Source organism: Chiloscyllium punctatum, chromosome 35, assembly GCF_047496795.1.
Source record: "Chiloscyllium punctatum isolate Juve2018m chromosome 35, sChiPun1.3, whole genome shotgun sequence".
Classification (NCBI taxonomy): Eukaryota; Metazoa; Chordata; class Chondrichthyes; order Orectolobiformes; family Hemiscylliidae; genus Chiloscyllium; species Chiloscyllium punctatum.
This window is the reverse complement of record NC_092773.1, coordinates 74,052,440-74,061,953: the sequence shown is the minus strand read 5'-3', so window position 1 is coordinate 74,061,953 and position 9,514 is coordinate 74,052,440.

Here is a 9,514-nt window from a genome sequence, read left to right as displayed (position 1 = left end):
TCTGCAGAGATGCTCTTCGTCTTCCCTTCGCAGGTCTGGAGTGCAACAGTATGTTGTAGTGCTTTTCAATAGGGTCCTAAAGCAATTTATCTTGTGTGGTTTTTAATGATTGCTGTTGTAATGCAGAACCTGGTCTGTGTTTGTGGCTCTTCTGAGTATTTTGTGGTGTATTCACCGTTCTTTGATCTTTGCACCATTATATCCAGGAATTGGAGTTGATAGTTGGTTTCTTCCTCTTTCGTAAATGCGATCACTGTTAGTACGATGTTGCTGATCTGGTGTGTGTTCCCAATTTCTGTTATCTTAATGATAATCGAGATATTGGCAACTTATCTGATCCAGAGTTGCCGTTGGATTTGTGGTAGGGCTGTTTGTTACAATATTTGTGTCAATATTTTTGTCATGAGCCAAGAGGTGGTTGAGCTCAAAGCTGCTCCATTGATCTGTTCATATGTTTTGATGTTGTTGTATATGAAGTGTGTTCTGAAGTTCAGGTATAGTAGTTTGTACATGCAGTCCTTGTTGATTCCAAGTGTGGCAGAACTGAAGTTTTCTAAATTGTCTATCCTTGTACAGAGTACCCCTCCCATTGGTAGAACATCAAAGGTGGAGAGAGAGAATACTGAGAATATGGCGCTGTTAATATGGGACCTTTTATCCGAGGTGATGTCGACCTTATTAAGTGATTTTGGTGCTGTACACATCCAGCTGAGTGAGGACAATTATATGACACTCTTTATTTGTGCTTTTTCGATATAGGAATCAATTGGGAAAGTAACAAATTGACTTTCAGCTGGTCAGGTTAGACCTAGCCAGAAGTTTGCTCGTGCCGCAGCTGAAGTACTGCGTGCACTCTGTTCAATGCACTATAGGAAGGATGCACTTGAACTTGAGGGAGTGCAGACCTTTCATAAAGATTCTGCTTGGGTTGGAGCATTTCAGCTATGCAAAGATACTGGAAAAACTGGGGCTGTTTTCTCAGGAACAGTGACGTTTAAGGGTCACCTGATGGATGTCCGTAAGTTAAAGGGGAATGCACACGCTGAACAGAAATCAAGTTTTCCATTTAATTGAAGTGTCAGTAACATAGATAGGTGGTGTTCAAGGGAAAGTCAGAAGTCATCGTGGGAAATTGAGGAAAGATTTATTTGCATTGGTGGGAAATTGGAATGTGTTCCTTGAGAGTGGAATTAGAGTGACAATGATCTTACCATTTAAAAGGGTTTTTGTGTGCTTTGAAGTGCCAAAATATTGGAGGCTATTAACTTCATGAGGGAAAATAGAGCGAAATGCAGGTACGAAGACTTTGTATGAAATCTTTGTCTATTGGTGAACTGACAAATTCCATTCTGGATATGTCAATGGCTAAGACAACTTGGAACTGTATTGGATACTTGTGTTTACCTTCGCTAGGACATTTCTAGGGTGTTTAAATTTGTCTGTTAGGGGAATGGGAACCAGAGCTACAAGTCAGAAGACAGGGTAGTTGTCGAATGGGCAGAATTAGAGTGCAGAGAGTCTGTGAGTAAATATATACAGCCAGGAGTGGTGTGGTGGAAAAGCACAGCAGGTCAGCTAGCACCCGAAGAGCTGGAGAATCCACAATTCAGACAAGAACGCTTCATCAGCAATGAGGCCTAAATGTCGATTCTCCTGCTCCTTGGATGCTGACTGACCTGCTCTGCTTTCCCAGCAACAAACACTCGATTCTGATCTCCAGCATCTGCAGTCTTCACTTTCTACAAAGAAAGATTAACAGTTCATCAGACAAAGGGATGAGGCGAAGTGTGCCTGTTTCAATGGAAACAGTATCAGTCATAAGAGTGATGAACTTAGTTCATGGACCGGTATTTAGAACTCCGTTGTTGTGGCCATAATTGAGAAATTCATTTTTAAAATTACCATAGTTGCTGGATGTTCCAAGACCTCTTTGAATCACAGCTGTACAAAATGAGGTTGTTGGGGAGGTGGGGATGGCCAACAGTGTCAGTATGGGTGGAAGTCGGGATAGGAGCAGTCACTTTATTGGGTGAATTCTATAGACCTCACCAACAGCATTTGAGATACAGAAGGAAGGATTGGACAGCAGATCTTGAAAAGGTGTAAATGTAAAATTGTTGGTAATATGGTGACTTCAACTTGCCGAATTTTGATGGATATTTCTGAGTGCCGATGGTCTGGACGGAGTCTATTTTGTCAGGATTGTCCGGGAGAGATTCCTGAATCAATGTGTAGGTAGGTCAATTGGCGGGGAGGTCAGATTGGGTTTGGTGCTAGGCAACGAACTCGGCCAGTTGTCAGATCTCTATGAACGGGGAGAATGTCGGTGGCAGTGACCACAACTGCCTTACATTTACAATAACCATGGAGTGGGATAGGAACAAACAGTATGGGAAGCTTTTTAATTGGCACAGAGGAGATTTTACTGCTATTAGGTGGGAATAGTGGAGAATAAATTGGGAGTAATTATTCTGCGGGAAAAGCACAATAGAAACGTGGAGGCCATTTAAGGATCACTCGTTGGGAGTGTTGGATTACCTTGTCCAACTGAGGCAGGGAAGGATTGGTAAGGTAAAGGAGGCTTGGAGGACAAGAGAAGAGCATTTTCGCATTAAGTGGAAGACGAAAGCTTCAGTAAGGTTGAATAACCAAGGATCTGGTTGAAGGAGGCGAACATTGTTCCTCTGTTCAAGAAAGGGAATAGCGAATTCGTTGGAATTACGGATTTGTCAGCCCTACGTCTGTGGTAGGGAAACGTCCTAGAAAGAATTCTGAGAGATAAGATGTATGAATATTTGGAACGAAAAACTTATTTTGAGTGAGGATATTCAGCATGGATTTGTGAGGGGCAGATCATGTCTCACAAGACTTTTCGAGTTCCTGGAGGACATGCCGAGGCAAGTCGACAAAGGTCGAGCAGTCGATGTGGAGTGTATGGATTTCAGTAAGGCATTTGAGAATAATCCCCACGGTAAGCTCATTCATAAATGTAGGAGGCATGGGATATCTGGGAATTTAGCTGTCTGGATACAGAACTGGTTGGCCAAATGAAGTCAAAGAGTATTAGTGGTGGTCAAGTATTCCTCCAGGAGGTCAGTGTTATGCCTCTGTTCTTTGCACTGTTTGTAAATGAATTGGATAAAGAAGTGGAGGAGTGGGTTAAAAAGTTACCGATCAGACAAAGTACCGTACTGGTGTAGATAGTGTCAAGGGCTGATTCAGTCGACACAAACACTTTGAAACGATGTCAAACAGGGCTGAACACTTGCAGATGGAGTTCAACTTGGATAAATGTGAAGTGATTCATTTTCGATGGACGAATTTGAATGCTGATTACATGCTAAAAACATGATTCTTGGCAGTGTGGAGGAACAGTGGGATCTTGGGGTCCACGTAAAGAGAACTTTCGAAGTTAACACCAAGTTGATAGGTTGTTCCGAAATCGTATATTGTTTTGGCTTCCAGTAACGGGGGAATTAAATTTAAGAGCCTCGAGGTTTTGCTGCAGCTCTTTAAAATACTGGTTGTACTGCGCTTGGAATATTGTGTTATGTTCTGGTCACCGATTTAAAGGAAGAATGTAGATGCTTTAGACAGGACAAAGCGCAGATTTACCAGAATACTACCTGTATTGCAGGGCGTGTATTATGAAGACGGGTTGAGTGACCATCGATTTGCTCTGGAGAGAAGCAGGAGGATAGGTGACTTAATAGAGATACACATACTAATGACAGGTATAGATAAAGCGGATAGCCAGAGACTTTTCACCAGGGTAAAAATGGCTGTCACGTGTAGTCATAATTATAAGGTAGTTGAAGGAAGGTATAGGCTGATGTTAGGGATAGGTTCTTCACCGAGAAAATGTTAGTTGCTAGGAATGAACTGCCAGTGTTTGTATTAGAGTCAGAGACAGTCGGGGTATTTGAATGACTTTTGAACAAGCACATAGGCGGCAATAAATTGAGGTAAGTTTAATCTTACATTAAAATAATTGCTCAGCACCACATCATGGCTGAAGGACCCGTGCTGTGCCGTACTGTTTTATGTCCTAGGCCTCACGTTCTGCCATACATCTTTCCTTGGATGGTTTGCAAATCCTCAGCATGGGCAGATTTCTCTGTGCCAGTTTTTCCACTTTCACATTTTAAGTATGCATTTTATTTTGCCCACTCGGGCAAGCATTTTGAGCTCCTGTTTCGTAAAAAAAAAGTCAGATGTTATTTAACTCCAAGATCGAGAGCAGCACTTTTTTTTGTAATGAAATTCTAATAGTGCTGGAGATATGGTGCAAACAGCAGTGCCTTTGGAATAATGTCGGCAGATTCAGAAGCGTCCTTAGAGGGGGAATGCAGAGATAATGTATGAATCCAGTGCAACTTCTTGCAAGCTAAAACATATTGAAAAATGGCTTTATTAATTTCTTCAGGCAAAGTCAGAAAGAGGATCTATGGTTGGTGCAGACTCCAGTGCAACTTCTTGCAAGCTAAAACATATTCAAAAATGGTTTTATTAATTTCTTCAGGCAAAGTCAGAAAGAGGATCTATGGTTGGTGCAGACTGCAATGGCAAAAAACAAAGCGGCCATTAATGGTGGTCAAAGAAACATGACACAAAAGTCGTTCTGAAAGTGAGAGTGTTCTTTCGCTGAACTTCTTTTCTCTGCCTGTATTTCAACAGGTCCCATTTTTCTCTTACATGCTTCAATCATCTCAGATTTTCCAAATTATGGGTACACAACCTGTGATATTTCGCTTTTCCGCCATTTGCAACTTGTTATCCAGCAAACCATTCTGGCGAATCTGTGCTCTATTCAAATACACAGAGAACCCCAAGTTTCCTCTCTTTCCTCCCTTTCACAATTTAGAAAGTCAACGTCATTGCTGTGCGAACATGAAACGGCTGACGGGAACAAATCTAAACTGACGGATGGACTAGCACCATCGAAATCATTTGACGGTATTCGTAAGATTAAAGCAAGATACACACATTGTACATCATTATCAGTCTGTCTCGTGCAGATGAAATGGAACAAGTTGTGCATTGATTTGTGTTTTTGGACATTAGACTGAAGAGGGAAAACATAAAGTAAAATATACAAGATGAAACTGGGTACAGGAACAGAGATGTCTTTAGTGTTGGTCTTGAATTCTGTCAACGTAGGAGAAGCAGAAATGATTCAAAACCTGATTTCATTCATACGCTTGAAAGTGTAGTATTATTAATTCACCTTGCAGAAGCAGAATATGGAGAACTCCTTCTCTCTGATTTGACTCACCCAGACAGAAATGACTGAAAGCCAAATCACCGATCTGACGACTGGCTCCTCTCCAAAGACTACCGCCCAAACAAGACTACCCCCAAACACTGTTGCCCCATTACAACCATCTGCTGATGTGACAACCCTGTAAAATCATTACTGTGCACATGATTAACCCCGACATTGATATTCCCTCAAAGAAATATTCTAAGACAAGTATGAAATAAGAAGAGTACTCAAACATGACTATAGCCTGATATGACTTCCCTTCAATATGTCCATTCTTTGACAGGGCGGACCTACCGACTTATTTACCCAATCAGAATGCGACAGTCTTTCAAAGAAATCCCCGGCAAGAATATGACCCAACATGACTTCCTTCTCACACGGCTGCTGGTTGACAAAGCAATACTCCTGAAGTTACTGCTCAACTCTGACAGTGCTGCATCCCAACAGAAATGCCACCTTACAGAGCAACCCTTGACCGAGTTACCTCCTGACATGCTCTACTACAACCCAGATAACCTTGACATTGCTACCTACAAATATGAATAACCTACAACTTGAATTCCCCCTATCCAACTCTCACCGACACCGCGACCCCTTATAGAACTATGTCGATGCAGCTATCTTTAACAGCAGTGTATGGCTGCCCTATTTCATAATTATTCACAATAACTGTACTGCTGAAAAGACTGCTCCTGACATGAGTGCCCCTGACACGACTGCCCATAGACAGGGCCACCCCAACATAGGTAACTCATCATAATTGCCCCTGATGTGACTATGCCCTGAGGTAACTATCGCCTGACATGTCGCCTGCTGAGTTGATGATCGCCACAAAATCCCAGCCAGAACACAATTTTCAAGAAATAACTGTATCCTGATGCAACGATCCACACACGTCTATCCTTCAACTTGAATCTCCTCAAGACCTAATTACCTACTAACACAACTACCCTCGACGAACGGATATGATTCATCCCTGTCAGCATGAACCACTGGCACGCCTACTCTGATTAAACTGTCCATGACATGACTAACCTCCTGACGTGAATATCCCAGACAGGACTACACCCTGACATGACGACACCGTTATATGATCACCCTGACACCGCAAGCACGCTGATATGACTCCCTCGCTGCCACTACTCAGAATATAACTGGTCCCAACTCAACAAATAGCTCAACACAACGATGCTCCTCACAGAATTCACACTGCAATAACTGCCCCCTTGATATAACTGCATCCGTGACATAAATACTTATTCGAAGTGAAAAAAAAATCTTATTCGCGGATGGGTGTGGTGGTTATCTTAATCTGCCTTGACATAAGAAAATATAAATGTGTGGTTTGTCGTCCTCCCTTAATCAGGTCTGAAATTCAGGAACTCCAGAAGTTGTGAGAGGTGGAACAACAGTTCATCCAGCTCTGTAAGAGAGTGCTGCTAGGGCAGACACCACGAGGGATGCAGCTTTAACAGTTAGCTTCCACTCTTCGTTCACTAATTAACTGGCAGTGGTGTTGGGTCAGGCAATGGGGAAGTGCCACATACAAGGCTATCAGCATGTTGTCATCTTGGCGTTACAGCCTTTTACAATCATACCTATATTCTTGGATTGTCATTTAACATGTAAAGTTCTCACTCTGAAGTGAAGGCATGTTTCTGGACAGATTTCGGAATCTTCACTTTCTTTGTAACGATTTCCTGCACAAGTCCCATGTAATTTGTGGTATTTCCCTTCACTTACGGCTTTTTCTGACAAATTCGCAACATCTGAGTACCTCATTTTCTGCTCATGGATCCTGGCAGCCCGCATTGTAAAAGGATTGCAGGATCCTCGAGAATGGGAAGGCGATTGATGTCTTGACAACTGGGGAACACAAGAAGCTAGAAGATGAGCCACTTACAGGAAAGGCTACGATAAAGAAATGGATGTGGAGGAACAGGCGAAGGGAAATTGGGCATACAGCAACAAAGAGGAATGCAAGTAATTGGAAAACACTAGGCCACTGAGCCTGTCATATTTCTTGCTTCGTTGTCGATCTGTTTATACTGTCAATGCTCTTTCCTGCCTGACTCATCGTAACACTCAGTTCCTTGCCAGTGACTGCTCTGTACCTGCAGCCAATATTTGTAATAACCGAGTGTCCACTGCCCCCGGGAAATAATTACAGAGTCTGATGACCTCCTCAATGAAGGATACCCCTTCTCATTGCTTGTTGAATGGATGATGACTTATTTCGTAATTGACCCTTGATTTGTATCTTCACTTGCAAAGACAAAATAACACGCAGAATCGACCCTTTATCCTCTCATCTTTTTCCAATGCGCTTATGAAATTCCCTTCACCCCAGAAAAACCCTCATGAGCCTTTTTGGAACACCCTCCAATGTAAGCATCTCTTCTGTGATTAAAGAGCCCAAAATTGTAGTCAGCTCTCACTTTGTGGTCTCTCTACAGCTGAACATTATGCGATTTAGCTTTGTTTCTAAAGCTGATTTCGTCATGTGGTCCCTGCTATCCAATTTCTCAACATGTGAAGTTGTCGTCCACATGGTCCAAAAGTGGTTACAGTTTGATGATCTCAGGATAACCTATTGTTCCGAATATTTCTTCTTATTTGGTCAAACCGCTGTGAATTTTAATAGACCAACCCCAGAACTTTGAATTCTTAATTGGATTGGGCAAATAAAATTAACCACATTTTTGTAACTCTGTAGATTTTCTGGGCCAATACATCAATTATATAATTTGAGAACCGGACACGTTAACCTGGGCATTATTCAAAGGGAAAGGAATAATTAGTTATATCGTTCTGAGAGATCACTGAGCGAACAGTGAACATTATGCAATAGTATTCCTCATTATGTTGAGAGTCAGTAGTTGATTCTGAGACGTGGACCCTGAAACTTATTAAGGGAAAATACGATGGGCTATGGGGTGAGTTAGCTGTGAAACATTGCGAAATGAAAGGATGACCATGGATAAGCAACGACAAATATTGAAATGTTGACTATCTGTTTTGCAGAAATGGTATGTTCCGACGTGGAAAAAGAATGGAAGGAAAATCTTGACCACGCCGATTCTTTGGAACTTTTTGAACACTTTTCATTTAATCATTTCGTTTGCTGCCCATCCCGGCCCCTTTGATTAAACTGTTGTGTAATTATATCAATAAAGGTATGAAACAAGATGCGTTTTTCACCAATCTTGCAAACTGCACCAGACTTTATGGTTATTTTGTAAATGTTCTGCGGCTAATTCCTTCATGGATGGCATATCTATGACCTCAGGTAGTATCTGCCAGAAGGAATGCCACAAGCCCATCAGTGTCCAGATTAAGGAATTACTCGTTGTATCATCCTTAAAAGATTTAACTACTATCCTTCATTTATGGCCACTATGATTATGAGCGACGTCTATTCATTATTAACTGAATATTGTCGCTTTATATGCTGATATACACTTCTACAACCGGTTATTATGTTCCCAGCGAATTTAATCACATTCCATATTTTCCACTTATTAATTGATCCCTTGCTCCAACTTGATTTTATTGCTAAACAATTTCCGAATCGACTGCCTTACATAACAATTTAAATGCCTCCTTTATTGCATAGAATGATTAGATTCCCTACAATGTGGAAACAGGCTCTTCGACCTAACAAGTCCACACCGACCCTCCAAAGAGTAACTCACACAGATCCCTTTCACTCTGACCAATGCACCTAACACTGTGGATAATTTAGCATGGCCAATTCACCTGACCTGCAGATCTTTGGACTGTGGGAGGAAACCAGAGCTTCCAGAGGAAACCCACGCAGACATGGGGAGAATGTGCACAATTCACACAGACAGTCGCCCAAGGCTGTAATCTGCCTGGGATCTTGGTGCTGTGAGGCAGCAGTGCAATCCATTGAGCCACCGTGCCGCCGAGAATGCTATCGCTAACTTCTGTCATAAGAAATGGCGTGGTCCTGATTTTCGTTCCCTTTTTGTTCCACATAGTAACACACCATTTCTGTAGTTCACGTAGTCAGTATTTGAATACTTGTCGTAGCTTATCCAACGTGATCCTTTTTCTTTCCCAATGTTTAACAGCTAACGCACACCACAGCCCATCATATTTTCTCTTATTAAGATTCAGGATTCACGACTCAGAATCAACTGTTGACTCTCAGTCATAATGAAGATAACTATTGATAATGTTAACTCGTCACTCAGGGATCTCTCAGAACGATATAACCAATTA